Source organism: Heterodontus francisci, chromosome 6 (assembly GCF_036365525.1).
Source record: "Heterodontus francisci isolate sHetFra1 chromosome 6, sHetFra1.hap1, whole genome shotgun sequence".
NCBI lineage: Eukaryota > Metazoa > Chordata > Chondrichthyes > Heterodontiformes > Heterodontidae > Heterodontus > Heterodontus francisci.
In genome coordinates, this window is record NC_090376.1 from 49648394 (window position 1) to 49667386 (window position 18993).

The 18993-nt window shown below is 43.6% G+C and overlaps 1 protein-coding gene across 1 annotated transcript in view; it reads right to left on the reverse strand.

The window, feature by feature from the left end:
• sgcg (sarcoglycan, gamma) overlaps positions 1-18993 on the reverse strand; it is a 702223-nt gene that overhangs the window by 615310 nt on the left and 67920 nt on the right. The window contains exon 2 of the mRNA XM_068033637.1: positions 9844-9945. The gene's annotated coding sequence lies outside the window, so the exon portion shown is untranslated. The remainder of the gene's footprint in view (positions 1-9843; positions 9946-18993) is intronic.

Sequence of the window (18993 nt, forward strand, 5' to 3'; positions counted from 1 at the left end):
AATGCAGCCCAGTCTCTGCCTGTCATGGATGAGCTGGACGAACAGCCAACAAAATCAGAACTCAGTGATGCCATTGATTCTCTAGCCAGTGGAAAAGCCCCTGGGAAGGACAGCATTACCCCTGAAATAATCAAGAGTGCCAAGCCTGCTATACTTTCAGCACTCTACGAACTGCTTTGCCTGTGTTGGGATGAGGGAGCAGTACCACATGACATGCGCGATGCCAATATCATCACCCTCTATAAGACCAAGGGTGACTGCGGTGACTGCAACAACTACCGTGGAACCTCCCTGTTCAGCAAAGTGGGGAAAGTCTTCACTCGAGTCGCTTTAAAACCGGCTCCAGAAGCTGGCTGAGCGTGTCTCCCCTGAGGCACACTGTGGCTTTCGAGCACAGAGATCCACCATTGACATGCTGTTCTCCCTTCGCCAGCTACAGGAGAAATGCCGAGAACAACAGATGCCCCCCTACGTTGCTTTCATTGATCTCACCAAAGCCTTTGACCTCGTCAGCAGACGTGGTCTCTTCAGACTACTAGAAAAGATCGGATTGATAATACTACTAAGTATTATCACCTCATTCCATGACAACATGAAAGGCACAATTCAGCATAGTGGCACCTCATCAGACCCCTTTCCTCTGCTGAGTGGTGTGAAATAGGACTGTGTTTTCACACCTACACTGTTTGGGATCTTCTTCTCCCTGCTGCTCTCACATGCACTCAAGTCTTCAGAAGAAGGAATTTTCCTCCACACAAGATCAGATGGCAGGTTGTTCAACCTTGCCCGTCTAAGAGCGAAGACCAAAGTACGGAAAGTCCTCATCAGGGAACTCCTCTTTGCTGACGATGCTGCATTAACATCCCACACTGAAGAATGTCTGCTGAGATTTATCGACAGGATTGCGGCTGCCTGCAACGAACTTGGCCTAACCATCAGCCTCAAGAAAACGAACATCATGGGACAGGACGTCAGAAATTCTCCATCCATCAATATCGGCGACCATGCTCTGGAAGTGGTTCAAGAGTTCACCTACCTAGGCTCAACTATCACCAGTAACCTGTCTCTCGATGCAGAAATCAACAAGCGCATGGGAAAGGCTTCCACTGCTATGTCCAGACTGGCCAAGAGAGTGTGGGAAAATGGTGCACTGACAAAAGCCCGAGCGTATCAAGTCTGTGTCCTCAGTACGACAGCGAGGCCTGGACAATGTACGTCAGCCAAGAGCGACGTCTCAATTCATTCCATCTTCGCTGCCTCCGGAGAATCCTTGGCATCAGGTGGCAGGACCGTATCTCCAACACTGAAGTCCTCGAGGCGGCCAACATCCCCAGCATATACACCCTACTGAGCCAACGGCACTTGAGATGGCTTGGCCATGTGAGCCGTATGGAAGATGGCAGGATCCCCAAGGACACATTGTTCAGCGAGCTCGCCACTGGTATCAGACCCACCGGCCGTCCATTTCTCCGCTTTAAAGACATCTGCAGACGCGACATGAAGTCCTGTGACATTGATCACAAGTCGTGGAAGTCAGTTGCCAGTGAACGCCAGAGCTGGTAGACAGCCATAAAGGCGGTGCTAATGTGTTGCGAGTCGAAGAGACTTAGCATTTGGCAAGTAAAAAGACAGAAGCGCAAGGGGAGAGCCAACTGTGTAACAGCCCCGGCAACCAATTTTATCTGCAGCGCCTGTGGAAGAGTCTGTCACTCTAGAATTGGACTTTATAGCCACTCCAGGCACTAATTCACAAAACACTGAACACCTCCATGCGCTTACCCATTGTCTCTTCGAGACAAGGAGGCCAAAGAAGAAGAAGAAGAAGTAGCTATTTATAGGAATATAGGAACAAGAGTCATGCTTGATCTGTGACCTAACTCCATGTACCTGCCTTCGCTTCATATCCCTTAATACCTTTGGATAACAAAAATCTATCAATCTCAGATTTAAAAGTTACAATTCATTTAGCATCAATTGCCATTTGTGGAAGAGAGTTCCAAACCTCTACCATCCGTTGTAAAGAAGTGTTTCTTTATTTCACTCCTTAAAGGTCTGGCTCTAATTTTTACACTATTCCCTCTAATCCTAGACTCCCCAACCAGCAAAAATAGTTTCTCTCTACCTGCTATCTCTGTTCCCCTTAATATCTATTTGTTCTTAATGTTAGTTTTTACAGATGGTATTGCTGTACAGCAGTTCAACATTTCACAGAAGTAGATGCATTCTGCTATTGCCAAGCAGGGAAGATTCCCATGACGCATGTCCACCAGTTAATGGTAAATGTGATCACTCCTGTTAATTCAAAGTTTTTGAGGAAAATTTGAATTAAGTGATTTAAATGAAACTATACAGGAAATGTTTGTTTTTGCTTGAAAACTATTCAAATTAACAGATAATTCAAATTAAGCAACTTTGAATTGCGAGAAGTGGACTGTGGGAATTAAGTTGTTCTCTCTTCTGAGTTTTCGCTCATTCTTAATTAACAAACAGCAAGTGCACAGCACATAGGAAGCAAAACTGCTCCTTAAGTAGTGTTGAAAAAGCTAAACCTGAAGTTTAAAAGAAACTGGCAGTTTTAGTAAACTTACTGCTCATCTGCTGTGAATTTTGTGTCTCTCTCCTGATCAGCCACTGTAACTTCAATGCAAGATCTGCGACACCCCTGATAGATCTGTAAACTGGGTTTTTGACAATCTTCCGACAAAGTTACAGTAGCCAATCCAGGGAACTTCTGAAGAAATTCTGTGAGATCACATCCAACCAATGCAGAGCAACACCTAAAAAGCAAACGGAGTACTGAACCAAACAGCCAAAAGGTTTGTGTTAATGGTTTGCATTATGAGGAATGATTGGAGAAACTTGGGCAATGGAGGTTGAAAGCGGGTACCGGAGATGTGATCTTATAGAAATATACCAGGCAGCAAAAAATATGTAAAAGGTAAATCCAGAACATAACTTTAAACAAATTGTGAGAGTAAGACAAGAGGCCACAGGTTCAAACCAGTGGACTGATACCAGGAAGTTTACCATACGAAGAATGATTAAAAATGAATAGACTTCTGATAGAATGGGTAGTTCAGGCATGAACCACAGAAGCATTGAAAGGACCATTTTTAATAACAAATTGGGTGCTGCAGTGGGTGAATAGCCTTCCTGATTCATAATATCTTCATGATCTTGTCTAAACTCAGTGAAGACCATGTTTAAAAAAATAATTGCTGGTTAAACTATAAATGAATTAAATATGTGATAATCAATGCACATCGTGGGAGTCCTGGGAAATGATTATTCTTTTCAAATCCATGGAGCATTACCATTTCTATAAATTATCACAAAATCCCCTTGGAGATCCATTTTTTAAATAGCAAATCTAAAGGTGGTAGCTCCTCTACTTCAATAGCAACTTTCACTTTGTTTACCAACTATCTTGTGAGCACATTGTAAATAATTATATGTACCTGCCCCTTTAGAATAAGATGTAGCTTTTATTCTTCTGTACTTCCACCAAAATAAACACCGCAAATTTATATTGTTGCATTTGTTGTCGTTCAAGAACATATGCGAGTTAAATGTTTAGTTGCACACAAGCTGTGAATTCTGAATGTTTAAAAGTTGAATAGTTTTAAAATATCCCATAATTTACTATGCATTCACAGCACAAGTTTAACATCATTATAAATTGGTTCTGGCTCTGCACTGACGCTAACTTTGTGGAGGACAATTTCCATCTTTGGATGCAAGACAATTATAATTTGTTTGGACTGCTTTAAGAACTGATTGGATCTCAAATGTAAATCCAACTCAATTTTCTGGTCTAGGCTTATTTGCATAATTATCCACAACCCCATCTGCAAACTCAGATGGGTCTAGGCGTTACGTTACTGGCAGCAGAGGAAATGTGTCTAAATGAAATTTAAAACAATTAAAGGGCATTGTTATAATGAGGGGGACAAAACTGAGCTAGATTCTGGATAGTATTTCAACCCCAAGGCTGGAAAGGCAGGGACTTAAAGAAGTGGCAGGTAAAGATGAAGGTGTAGGCATTAGACTGCAGGCAATTGGCAGTACAGCTCAGCACTTGGCCTCCTCTTTGACAGCAGCTGAAACTGAAGTGGTGCGATATGAGATGCTACAAGGAGGGTTGTACTCCACCACTCCACTACACTAGTTCAGTACTGCAACATGCCTGCAATAAGTTACAGCTAAATTTGAGGCTACAGTAAATACACATACCCAGTGTCAAGCTTTATGTTGCATAGTAGCTGTAGGTCTATTTCGAGCAGATGGTACAACTTGGGATCTGTACTTATGCTGCCCCAAACCCTGTAAAGGTAGGTTCCGATGGCCATTCCCACATAGATATGATCGGATTCACAGAAATGGTTAGTGACATCTTGGCAGGTGCACTCAAATAGGCAATTCTGGCCCCTGATCACCTGGCATGCCATCTTTCATGAAGTACCAACTTCATGCACTGCAACTTGAGGTCTTAAAACGATTAAAAATCCACATAAATTGGGTGTGTCATGACTTAAATGCAGGTAGAAGTGGAATCTACCTCCTTCAAGAAGTCTCATGCCACTTCATTCTATATGAAATTGGGCCCTGACTCCAGATTCAGCCATATTTAAACCATAACTACATTGCTTTGTACCAATGATGCAGTTCGAGTGTGAATGCATTCTTAAGAAACAACAACTTGCATTTATATAGTGTCTTTAATGTAGTACAACAAACCAATGCACTTCACAGGAGCATTAAAAAACAAAATTTGACACCAAGCCATATAAAGTGATATTAGGAGAGATGACCAAAAGCTTGGTCAAAGAGGTAAGTTTTAAGAAGCATATTAAAGTAGAAAGAATGGTATGGAGACAAAGAGGTGTGGAGGCGAAATTCCAGAGCTTAGGTACTAGGCAGCTGAAGGCACAGCCATCAACAGTGGAGTGATTAAAATTGGGGTGTGCAAGAGGCCAGAATTGAAGAAGTGCAGATACGTCAGAGGGTTGGAGGGCTGGAGGACATTGTAAAGATAGGGAGGGGTGAGGCTATGGAGGGGACTTGATGACAAGGCTGAGAATTTTAAAACTGAGGTGTTGTTGCACCGGGAGCCAATGTCAGTCAGCGAGCACAGGGGTGGTGAATGGGACTTGGTGTGAGTAATGACACGGGCAGCAAACTTTCAAATGAGCTCAAGTTCACATAGGGTGGAAGATGGGGTGGAACGGCCAGGAAAGCATTGGAATAGTTGGGTCCAGAGGTAGCAAAGCCATTGATGAGATTGTCAGCAGCAAAGCTGCTGAGGCAGGGGCAGAGTCAGGTGATGTTACAGAAGTGGAAGTTGGCAGTCTTGGTGATGGTGCGGAGGTGTGGGTCAAAAGCTCTTCTCAGACTCAAATATGACACCAAGGTCGCAAACAGTCTATTTCAGCCTCAGACAGTCACCAGGAAGAGAGATGGAGTCAGTGGCACCTTGCCAGGTGCAGCCAAATAGGCAATGTTGGCTCCTGATGGCCCTGGAATGCCATCTTTCATGAACCACCAAACTTTAACACTGCAAATTGAGGTCTTAAAAAGATGTAAATCCCATGTAAATTGAGTGTGTCATGGGTTGAACGCAAATCAATGTGGAACCTACTTCCTTCAGGGGGTCTCATTCCCTTTCTTAAAATACTCCAATATTCTCACAGTTTGTGCTTATGTTCTTCATAAACTACAGTACAAATAACTGTTACAGCCACATGGTATGACATGGGTGGTTCCCACTGTTCAAAGTCCCACCTGACCGCAACAAGTGTATTTGCATTAGAATTGAGCCCCATGGTGTTTTATTTCTCAAATAAACAGACAGAAACAGATTTTCTTGTAGGTTTTAAAAACAGAAAATCAATTGTTTATCGAACAATTTGCCTTATCCTGAAATTGTCGCAACCGCATATATACACACACAATAGCGAAGGGAAGCAGGAAGATAGTTTTTAGCGAGGGGAAGGTTACAATAAACCTGTTGAATTCTCTTGAGAATCAAGTTCTCGATGGATGTAGCCCTGAGATGATTGTAGATTTCTCTTGATTGAAGGTTCTGTTGAAGATGGTGAGTTACTTCTAGCTTTCACTGCTGTATACTGTAGATGTCAGATTTTTTCCAGCAGGGCACTGTGCTTCTGGGCTTCTCTAGAACTCAAGCTGTTACAAGGAATGAAACTGGATGGGCCACGCAGCATTGACCATGGCACCTAAAATGACAATGGCGAACCCAGCCCTGTCAATCCTGCAAAGTCCTCCTTATTAATATCTGGGGGCCTCTGCCAAAATTGGGAGAGATGTCCCACAGACTGGTCAAGCAACAGCCTGACATTGACTTATCACAGAATCATTCCTTGCAGACAATGTCCCAGACACCACCATCACCATCCCTGGATATGTCCTGTCCCACCAGCAGGACAGGCCCACCAGAGGTAGCGGCACAGTGGTATACAGTCGAGTGGGAGTTGCCCTGGGAGGCCTCTGGATTCCGGACCCCATGAAGTCTCAAGGCATCAGGTCAAACATGGGCAAGGAAACCTCCTGCTGATTACTATCTACTGTCCCCTGCCACCAGCACCGCCCCCCACCAACCCCCCACACAGGCTGATGAATCAGTGCTTCTCCATGTTGAACACCAAGTGGAAGAAGCACTGAGGGTAGCAAGGGCACAAAATGTACTCTGAGTGGGGGACTTCAATGTCCATCACCAAGAGTGGCTCGATAGCACTACGACAGAGCTGGCCTAGACCTAAAGGACATAGCTGCTAGACTGGGTCTGCGGCAATTGGTGAGGGAATCAACAAGAGGGAAAAACCTACTTGATCTCGTCCTCACCAGTCTACCTGTTGCAGATGCAACTGCCCATAACAGTATTGGTAGGAGTGACCAACGCACAGTTCTTGTGGAGACAAGGTCCCGCCTTCACATTGAGGATGCCCACCATCATGCTGTGTGGCACTACCACTGTGCTAAATGGGATAGATTTTGAACAAATCTAGCAATGTAAAACTGAGTATCCATGAGGTGCTGTGGGCCATCAACAGCAGCAGAATTGTATTCAACCACAATTTGTAACCTCATGGCCCAGCATATCCCCCACTCTACCATTACCATCAAGTCAGGGAACCAATCCTGGTTTAATGAAGAGTGACAGGAGCAGCACCAGGTATACCTAAAAATGAGGTGTCAGCCTAGTGAAGTTACAATACAGGACTACTTGTATGCCCAACAGTGGATGCAGCATGCGATAGACCGAGCTAAGCAATCCCATAACTAACAGATCAGATCTAAGCTCTGCAGTCCTGCCATATCCAATCATGAATGGTGGTGGACAATTAAACTGACAGGAGGAGGTGGCTCCACAAACATCCCCATTCCCAGCACATCAATGCAAAAGACAAGGCTGGAGCATTTGCATCCATGTAGAGCCAGAAGTGCCGAATGGATGATCCATCTCGGCCTCCTCCTGAGGTCCCCAGCATCACAGATGCCAGTCTCCGGCCAATCCGATTCACTCCACGTGATATCAAGAAACGGCTGAAGCACTGGATACTGCAAAAGCTATGGGCCCTGACAACATTCCAGCAATAGTACTGAAGACTTGTGCTCCAGAATTAGCCACGCACACAGCCAAACTGTTCCAGTACAGCTATAACACTTGCATCGACCCAGCAGTGTGGAAAAATGCGCAGGTATGTCCTGCACACAAAAACAGGACAAATCCAATCCTGCCAATTACCGCCCTATGAGTCTCCTCTCGATCATCATCAAAGTGGTGGAAGGTGTCGTTGATAGTGCTATCAAGTGGTACTTGCTCAGCAATAACCTGCTCACTGACACTCAGTTTGGGTTCTGCCAGGACCACTCAGCTCCTGACCTCATTATGGCTTTGGTCCAACATGGACAAAAGACCTGAATTCCAGAGGTGAGGTGAAAATGACTGCTCTTGACATTAAGTATGGCATCAAGAAGCCATGGAAAAACTGGTGTTAATGGGAATCAGGGTGGAAACTCTCTGCTGTTTGGAGTCATACCTATCACAAAGGAAGATGGTTGTGGTTGCTGGAGGTCAATCATCTCAGTCCCAGGACATTATTGCAGGAGTTCCTCAGATAGTGTCCCAGGCCCAGCCATCTTCAGCTGCTTCATCAATGACCTTCCTTCCATCATAAGGTCAGAAGTGGGGATGTTCTTTGATGATTGCACAATATTCAGCACCATTCGCGACTCCTCAGATACTGAAGCAGCCCGTGTCCAGATGCAACAAGACCTAGACAACTTCCAGGATTGGGTTGATAAGCGGCAAGTAACATTCACGGCACACAAGTGCCAGGCAAGACCAGCTCAAACAAGAGAGAATCTAACCATCTCCCCTTGATGTTCAATGGCATTACCATTGCTGAATCCCCCACTATCAACATCCTGGGAGTCACCACTGACCAGAAACTGAACTAAATGCTGTGGCTACAAAAGCAGGTCAGAGGCTGGGGATTCTGCAGTGAGTAACTCACCTCCTGACTCTCCAAATCCTGTCTACCATTCTCAAGGCACAAGTCAGGAGTGTGATGGAATACTCTCCACTTGCCTGGATGGATGCAGCTCCAACAACACTCAAGAAGTTTGACATCATTCAGGACAAAGCAGCAGGCTTGATTGAGACCCCATCCACTACCTTCAACATTCACTCCCTCCACCACTGACACTACAGCAACTCACCAAGGCTCTTTTGACTGCACCTTCCAAACCCGCGACCTCTACCAACTAGAAGGATAAGGACAGCAGATGCATGGGGACCACCACCTGCAAGTTCTCCTCCAAGCCACACACTATCCTGACTTGGAACTATAATCGCCGTTCCTTCACTGTCGCTGGGTCAAAATCCTGGAACTCCCTTCCTAACAGCACTGTTGGTGTACCTACACCCCAAGGACTGCAGCGGTTCAAGAAGGCAGCTCACCACCATCTTCTCAAGCGCAATTAGGGATGTGGAACAAACTGTGCCACCCCTCACTTCTTGGTAGGAGACATTCTCCTCTCTTCCCCACGGTGATTGCACAATGGCCCTGGACATGGCTACTTCACACCTCCTTTGTTTCAGAAGAAGACATTCAATTCTGGAACATTTTTGGAATAGGTGCAAGATAGGTTTCATTTACATCTTTTGGCTTTGAAGATTTGGCCTTTGTCTTTGTCTGACTGTTTGAATACACAAAAGGACAATCCCCTTTTCTTCGGTGGCCATTTTGGACCATTGTTCACTTTTAAAAATAAAGGTTCATTTTTTAAAGACAAAGTTCATTTTTCATAACTCTTCAGAGTTAACCCATGATTGTTGTATCTTCACACTTCCGGTGTGCGTGACAGATCTTGCTTTCTCGATTGTGTGTATATATATATATATATATACGGTGAATGAGTGACGTAGCATCAGACTTTTGGGTGAACGTGTGAATGAAAATAATCCTTTTTATTTAAACCCACGAAAAGCGTGCTGCTGGTTATTCAAATTGGCCATACACTAAGGGGTTAGGAAACACACACATCTTCCTTGTCAAAAACAAACTGATTACAGACAGTAAAGGGAAGGGAACCGGGGTTTCAGCGCTCTCTCTCAATTCTGTCTGTAACACGTGTAAAACAACACAAAAATGAAACAAATATCCTTTCTAATGAATTTTGTATCTCCTTCCTCTTTCGGAATAAAAATTGAAGATTAGTAATCATTTTTAATAAGATATAAGCATTGCAGGGTTGACAGCCAAGTATCATGGACACAACGAAGACATCTGAGAGTGGTAAGAAGATGAGACTACTCACCTTCTTTTATCTTCTTCTTCAACAAGAGTCTATAAACCTGGTGCGCATTTTCTACCTTTTCCTTAATCAGCAAAGAGGTTAACTATGTCCAGTATTCCGACCCTACACAAATGAACGATTAATTTGGTCAAAATATTTACATTATAGCAGCAAAGAAATAAACATCTGTCCAACACTTATCTCCATCCAAGGTTGTATAAAGACGCTCACAGCCGTTTTTCAGAATAGTTCAAGAGAAAAACTGAAGGTATACTACAGGTCTGTTGAGATTTGAAAAAAAAAGATGGGTTCATTCTTTAGGTGAGACTTAAAATGATAACCTGAGTTCTGATGAAAGATTCGACCCAAAAATTAGCCTACCATTCTCTTTCAGATACTGACTGATCTGGTGTGCATTTCTGGCATTTAATCTTTTCACTTCAAAAGAAGTGTTGAGTGTTTGAGTGCTTTGTGTCACTGTTGGATAATTTAGGGCTTCGCCAATGTCAAACTTATTAATTCTGAGTACCTGATCAGCTTCGAGGTGAACTGAGCCCAGGGGATGAATCTGAATGTGAGATTTTCCTAGGACAGCAATTACAATAGTTTTCCAATGATTGTGTCATAGCACATCCTTTTATTTTAAATAGTGATGTCGAGGAAAACTTTTTCACACATTAGTAGTTCACATTTAAAGAAAATACAAATAAATACAAAACACCTGACCTAAGAGCTGAATATATTGTTAGATATAATTTAATGGGATCAATTCACTTTAATACAGATACTGACAAAGCACATTTTAGATGCAAAATTTAATATAAGGTATCAAACAATATAACGTTTTATCCCAATAATGTTTTGTAGTTATTATTTAAAAACTGCATCTCAAATATGAACAGCTTGGGTGAGAGCATTTGATACTGCCACACAGAGGGCTGAATTTTATTCTCCCGCCTCTGCTGTCAGCGGCGGGCAAACCAAATGATGGCCCACATGCAACAGCTCATCTACATAGGCAGGATGGTCCTCCCCCCAACAACGCGATAGTGGGGGGGGGGGGCGGGCTCTGTGATGCTGGCAATGGCATTATCTGGCTCTGTGCAGGCACTGGCGCCATTTTTAAAGGGCAGCCAGACCTGCACGGTTGAAGTCCATACCTCCCCGCTCCCCCCGCCAATACACTGTAAATTGATTTCTGGCCCATACCCCCACCCCCCAATACAAAGAAAATAAATGGCCGCCCTATTCCTTCCTCCCCTCCACCATCAAAACTTACATTTAATATCTGACCATTCCCCCTCCTAGCTGCACAAAGTGCAGAGGTCACCCTAAAGGCCTACTCGGGTCTGCAAATGAGACCCGACACGTGCCCGACAGAACTGCATCCTACCCCAAGCCCAAACTGGCCTGAGTCCTTCCATTTTTTCCCGCGCCTGACCCGACCATCAGTTAACTCACCTTCCATTTTTCACTTTGTTCCTTAGCTGCACAAGCTTAAAATAACTGTAGCAAAACCACCTTTAAAGTCTAAAAAGTAAATTAACAATGAAGTCACTTAACTGAGGTGGTGGATAGAGCATGTCTGATCCAGCCCGACCTGACCCGAACCCGAATGCCGGACCTGGAAGTGCGACCCGACCATACCCGAACCCGACACATGTCGTCGGGTCCCATCAGGTTTGGGTTGGGTAGCAGGCCTTTAGGTCACCCCTTCCCCTTCCCACACTAGAAATGCAGAGTTGACCCCTGTCCCCGCCCCCGCCCACCCCCACACTTGACTAAAAATCCTAGGTTTCCCCCTTCCCCACCTCAGTGGCGCCAGCTTTCCCTGGACGGGAAAGTGAAGGTGTGTGAGTGCCGGCTGTCACACGCAAGATCTCGAACAACTGACAAGATCACAGTATGTAAATGTATGCCTCTCCTCTATTTAAATATTTGAAGTTGGATCCCATTGCCGAGCGGCGGAGGGGGGGGCTGCCATGGAGACTCGCCCCCACTGGGAAAATCGGGCCCGGCAATCCTGGCGTCAGGCTCTGTGGTGGGCTGCTGCGATCTTCCAGCTCGCCCTACCACAGAGACCGACGTCGGGAGCACAACAAAATTCAGCCCAGAGTAACTATTTACCAATCTCCCATGAAAACTATCAGAATTCTGGTGAAGTGATAGGGGAATACATAATGAACAGGCACAAAATATTCTTGATTCATATTGCCTGGATTTTGTAAAAAGAAATGACAATTATCAATGAAAACAAAATTAAGGTACGTCAACATGTTAGGTTTAAGACAAAGCTAGCTGCCTCAAATTAATCACGGTCTATTTCATAAAACGATAAGACATTTCACAAGGTGATAATATGCAAGGACTAAGGTGGAATATGATGTCTTTGCAAAGCTGAAGTGTTAATAATTTACTTTTATTTTAATCACGAAATGAAATACAGCCAATTAAGCAGTATAGATGCTGGGATTAGTACTGAATAAAGCGGCACAATCGAGGGTATTTACATAGAGAATAACAGGCTGGAAGTGTATTACAGTCTTAACAGATTCCCAGATTCTTTCTAAGCCTAGAAATTAATCTTAGTGACATCAGTGTGCAGACATATAGCTTGTTGTTATAATATTCCTCTGCTATTTTAATGGAAGCATTAATCTTTTAATTTGAATAATTTAATTCCGCCCTTAAAATAGAGGACAAGGGAATGTCACATGAACGTGTTAGACATTTGTAAGTTAATATTGTCAAGAGCAATTTCTTCTTTAGTCTTCCAATTACAGCTATTTTTGAGCTTTTCTATTTCAACTTCCTTTTGCTACTACCAATTTTTCTCTATTTTATTCCACTGAGTTGCCCCACAATTCTAAACAGATAGAGTTACTGGTGTTTCACAGTTATTTTTTATTACAAAATTCATACTTTGCTCATGGGGGGAGGGGTGAGCCAAATGTAAAACTGACCTGATGTCATCAATTTGAGGCCTGGGCCATTTTAACTTCCGGGCCTCACTTATATCTCACTAGCTAGCTGCCCGCCCAAAAGAGATGTAGAGATACAGCTAGTTATTTGCTGAAAGCCAAAGACTGGGCAGCCTAGATTCTTACCGAACAAAAATTTATTAATCTCAGTTTTGAAATTTTCAATTGACCTCACTTCAACAGCTTCTGGGGGAATAGTTCCAGATTTCAACAACCCTTCCTGACACCCCTAAATGGCCTAGCTCTAATTTTAAGGTTCTGCTCTCTGATTTTGGACTCCCCACCAGATGAAATAATTTCTCTCTATCTACACTATCAAATCCTTTAATCATTTTAAACACCACAATTAGATCACCCCTTAATCTTCTATACTTAAGGGAATACATGTCTAGTCTATGCAACCTGTTCTCATTATTTAACCCTTTCTGGTGAATCTGCACTGCACCCTGTCCAATATATCGTTCCTAAGGTGCTGTGCCTAGAATTGAGCACAATGCTCCAGATGTGGTCAAACGGAGCTTTATACAACAGTAGCACAACTTCCACCTTTTGAATTCCACCACTGTGAGATAAAGGTCAACATTTCATTAGCCTTTTTAATGATTATTTTTGACTTGCCCACCAGTTTTAAGTGATTTCTATACATGGACCCTTAAATTTCACTGGTCCTCCACAGTTCCTAGCTTTTCTCCATTTAAAAATACTCTGATCTACCTTTCTTAGGTCCAACATGGGTAACCTTGCACTTTTCCAGATTGAATTCCATCTGCCACAGTTTTGCCCACTCAATGCAAGATAGGTTAGGAGCAGCAGAATTTTGGGTGATCTGAAATTTAGAGTTGGAAGTTGGATGATGAGAAGCCAGTCAGCAAATTATTAAAGTATTAAGTCTGGAAGTGATGAATGAATGTTTCAGTGGCAGATGGGCTGAGGTAAGGATGGACGTGGACAATGTTACAGAGGTGGAAGCAGGAAGACGTTGTGAACGAGAAGATGTGGGGTCAGAAATTCAGCTCGGAGTCGAAAAGGATGCCGAGGTTGCAGGTAATCTACTTGAGCTGGAGATAGTGGCTATGGAGGGGATGAAGACTGTACTGAGGTATGGAATTTGTGACTGGGCCAAGAACAATGGCTTTGGTCTTCCCAATGTTTAGGTAGAGAAAATTATGGCTCATCCTAGACTATATTTTAGAGAAACAGTTTGATAGTGCAGAGGCAGTAGCAGGGTTAAAAGAGGTGGTGAAGTGCTAGACTGGGTGTCAGCATACATATGCAATCTGATTACATGTCTCCAGATGACTTTGCCAAGGGGCAACATTTAAATGAGGAAGAGGAGGGGGGCTGAGACTGTATCTTCCTGCACTTCTGAGGTGATAATGTTGGGTTTGGAAGAAAAGCCATTGCTAGAGATGCATCTGCTACACTACCTACAGCTCTACTGTGACCCTAGCTGACCCAGAATAAGCCAGGAATGAACTTAATTCTGGTACTGTTCAGTTCCACAATGAGTAGTTCACTAGAAGACTGGAAACCTTTTTTTAATCTAGCCCACTGTTACATTAACTGTCATAGCAGAAACAGCAGCTTAACCGATGATTAATTGATGGTAAAGCGGTCTTCATGGCATCACAATGAGCCAATATCCTATTCTTCAGCTACTTCTGATGTTACGCCCTTATACATGCTACTGTAGCAAATAATATTTGCATTCTGCTTGGGATCACCCATAATTCGCAAGATAGCATAGAGACAAAGTGATCTCTACCATGCTGCAGGAAGTAAGCAGTGCAGCAATGACTGCAGAATGTCTGTCCTTGGCCACAAGTGACATCCATCATGTACAGCACTAATAAATTGTGTTGTGTCACTGCAAGCACTGCCTCACATAATGCTTTCAGTAGTAGAGCAAATATCTGTCAGGCAATTTTTACTGCATTGAGCCCCTTCTCCAGAGGAAAAAAAAAATGGTTAAAATACAGCCAGTGACTGAAAACTGTCTCAATTTATCAATTTCAGAATATTATGAATTTTGTTACACAGCTGTGTGCAAATGCCTGCGTGCTTCTCTTTAAAATCTGTTGGGAATGTCAGCCAGGCTCAGTTGGTAGCATTCTCGTCTCTGAATCCAAAGGCACAAAAAACAAGGCTGACACTCCAGTGCAGTACTGAGGGAGTGCTGCACTGTTGCAGGAGCCATCTTTCAGGTGAGATGTTAAACTGAGGCCCCGTCTACCTTTGCAGCTGGAAGTAAAAGATCCCATGGCACTATTTCAAAGAAGAGTAAGGGAATTATTCCAAATGTTCTGGCTAATATTTACCCCTCAATCAACAGCACAAAAGCAGATTATCTGGTCTTCAGCATTTTGCCTTTTGTAGGAACTTGCTGTATGTATTTGCATGGTCTGCTCCATTTCCTACATCACAACAGTGACTAATCTTCAAATGTACTTCATTGACTAAAAAGCATTTTGGGACATCCTGTGGTTGTGAAAGGTGTTATATAAATGCAAGTCTGTTTTTTGAAAAAAAATTACAAGCTCCTGTGCTCTCATCTTCTGGAACTGTGTTACAAGTCTTCCTGAAATTGGTTGAGTCTCCCTTGCATTATATTCCCTGCAATATAACTTCTCAAAGCAGTAAAATAACTGCTTACACAAAAGGATTTTCTTTCTTCAACAGATCTTTTTTTAAAGTAAACTTTCAATGTAAGCAACATAAACATATACTGAGACTTTTTAAAGTAGAAGTTAGTACAGTGGCAACTTGCTAAATTAAAAAGATCAAAGCCTTGGTGTTCTGGGGGGTACTCTCGCTCTCCCACTACTAGTTCGATGACAGGCCATTGGAAGCCCTGGCTGAAAATAGCCTTTTACACCATAGCTCTGGGGTTCCATCAATCTCCCATTGAAGTTGTGATGGGAAAGTGAGAAATCCCCACGGAATTTCCAGGCTATCATTTTTGAGGGAAAAAAATGACTAAAAATAAAAGCAGCATTATTTACTATTCTACCTAAGTTGTCACTTGGAAAGTGGGCAGGCTGAAGGCACTATGATAATACATTCCTCCCCAACTGGAGCTCAACTTCATCTCCCCAGCAGCATATGGTGCAATTTAAAATACAGATGGCTCACTATTACAGCTGTCACTGAACTTGATTTGGGAGCAGGGTAGAAGGAGGCAGCTTGAGCTGAGTTAGTACACTAAACTGACTAGCAATAGATAAGAGGGAGGAAATTTGAGTGTTGTTGCAGTATTTAATATGCTGCAGGTAATTAAGGGGGAACATGTCTTTTTTGAAAGATCCAGAATTGGAAGATTATCTTAAGAAGAGGCATTCTCAGGAGCATCAACAGCAGAAAGGGCTCCCAGATTCATCTGCAGATGCTTTACTGGCTGATGTCAGGGCTTGAAAAAATAACTCTCAGGGACTGAGGGCAGGAAGCTTCATAAAAAGGTGTTGCATATCGTACGGAGACAGGTTGCTGAAGTAGGTTAAAGAACAAAGGAATAATGGTTAGGGAGTATCAATCTCATGTGCAAGCCATGGAGATGGTTTCCATTACAGTTGAGATTATAGAGAAGTGGTTTGATGACACACAACTTCTCACAACTTGCAGAACACCATGTAGAGAATGACAGTCCAGGAGGTTTCTGCAGTAACAAGGCACTAGGAGGATGTACTAAGGGCATTGCTGGCTCTCAGAGTTTCAGCTACAACTGTTTCAATAGATGCCATGAGGTTCGGCCTGATGAATGCCATATTTCAGGGCTTTCAAGACTTCATTGGCACTGTTAGGTTTCTCATCAAATCAACAAGAGTCTGTACCCTTCACCAATGACTGCAAGGAGTGGTCGCAGACGTATCTCCCTCACCAGAGAGTCCCAATGCACCCAATTCCATAAGACCCCATCCACTGCCTACAGTGAGAGAGTTCCAGACGTGGGCCTGGCACCCCTTCACACTGCAAAAGAAAAGTTGCTGGATGTTGGTCTCTCTTGGAATACTGCTTCATTGTGAAGAGAGTCAATCCATACCTCTAAGGCTCCAGGAAGCTCTGGGCAGTAGAAGATTGACAGGCTAGCTAGCTGTGAGGTGGAAAGGCCAGTGGTAGGTGGCTACAACTTGGGACCATTGGGGGTTGGTTTTAGTGGGGATGGTCTTAAACAGGGCAGGTGTCTCAAGATTGGGAGTTGGAGGGAGATCAGCTGATTGACAGCATCTCTTCGCTGTCACATCAGCAGAAGGCTTGCTTTTGGGCCGGAGTGGGGTGGAGGGTGTGGAAGCACTACTGCTCCTCCTGGTTTGCGAGGAGTATTCTAGAAAGCACTTAACTTCTGAAGACGGCTGCTCTCTGCTCTGCTCCGAGCCCTGGCAACCATTAAATTTATATCAAGCTCCCAACTGTACTGTGGGAGCCTGATTTAAATATCACAATGAAGTTTCCCACCTCTTCAAGATGGGACACAGGCACATTACGCATCCCACTGCTGTAAAAATGGCAACAGGGTGCATGTGGCAGGTTGGGATCGCATTTTGAAATTTTTAACTTTTAATTCCCCCCAACCTGCTCCCACCTGTCTTGGGGGAGAGGGTTAATATTGACCCCATTGTTTCCCATTGATTTAATTCTGTTAAATTTCTCCCTTCCTGTCCTGAAGGCATTCAATCATGTTGAGCTACAGTTGTACAGTTGTAGGTAATTTTTAGTCCCTTAACAAAGCTTCATGCATAAGCCAAGTATTAGCAGCATATTTGGGCATAGGAAGAAGGATCATGGCAGCCATGCCTGATTCTGTCAATTTCTAAATCCGTGACATTCATTCTCCAACAAGGTCTGGATTATTTTTTACCTCACAAGCCCATGGGTATTGGGCTCCATCAACATCGCTTTCAGGGGGACCTCCATCCATGAGCCCAGATCATACCCTTTGTGGGCCTCCCTCTCTCAAGAGTCTAAAAGCTGTGTCTTCCTTTGCTGGATTACAGTCCTTCTGGTAGTGTGGTGACCAGAATTGCACATAATATTCAATTGCACGCAATACAATATTTATGTGGCTGCTCCATTTCAGGTTCAGGTCAATGGTAATCCCAAGGATGTTGATAGTGGGAGATTCAGCGATGGTAATGCCACTGAATGTCAAGGGGAGATGGATAGATTCTTTCTTGTTGGAGATAGTCATTGCCTGGTACTTGTGTGGCACGAGTGTTACTTGCCACTTATCAGCCCAAGACTGAATGTTGTCCAGGTCTTACTGCATATAGGCACGAACTGCTTCAGTATCTGAGGAGTTGTGAATGGTATTGAATATCGTATAATCATCAGTGAACATTCCCACTTCTGACCTTATGATAGAGGGAAGGTCACTGATGAAGCAGCTGAAGATGGTTGGTCCTAGGACACTACCCTGAGGAACTCCTGCAGCAATGTCCTGGGGCTGAGATGCTTGACCTCCAACACCTACAACCATCTTCCTTTATGCTAGGTTGAGTCACCATTGGCTGAAACAACTGCCTGCAGAATGCAGTAAAGTGCACTGAAGAAAATTGAAGGTTGAATATCAGGGACAGGATTTCTTTGTTTGGAGTTTTAATTGGGGAGGGGAAGGAGGCGTTCACAATGGAGGAGAGGCTCTACAGGATACTACCTCTCCCACAAGGAATTTATAAGCCATGCAAACCTTATGAAGGCTGAAGTGAAGGGTTCTGTGCTAAAATAATATTTATCACTTAAAAAGCAGTAGTGAAGCTGCGGCAGCTCCTACAGGAAGACCTGCAGCTACCTTCATTAGTCCCAATGGCTCCACCTGTGGCTGTGAAAGTGATGACCACATTTAACTTTTATGCCAGCGGTTCATTTAACGCAGCTGTGGGAGAATTTATGTAACATCACTTAGGGTAAGCAGTAGGCACTTTTAATATCCAAATCAGGGCCCTGTGATCCTGCATAGAATCCCGATTGCCATTTTAGGATTCAACTGTTTCAGCTTTTTACAGGCCATACAGTTTTACTGCTCCTCCAGGCACAACAGAAATATCTGGATCACTGCCATCCCTACCTCCACCCCACCCTACACCACAACAACGGTTGAAACCCCCGCCCACCCTTGTTGCCTGCCAGGGATGAGGCTGGGGTTCAAGATCCGGTATAATAATCATGCATTGTTATTTTTTTCAAACATAATCTAGTG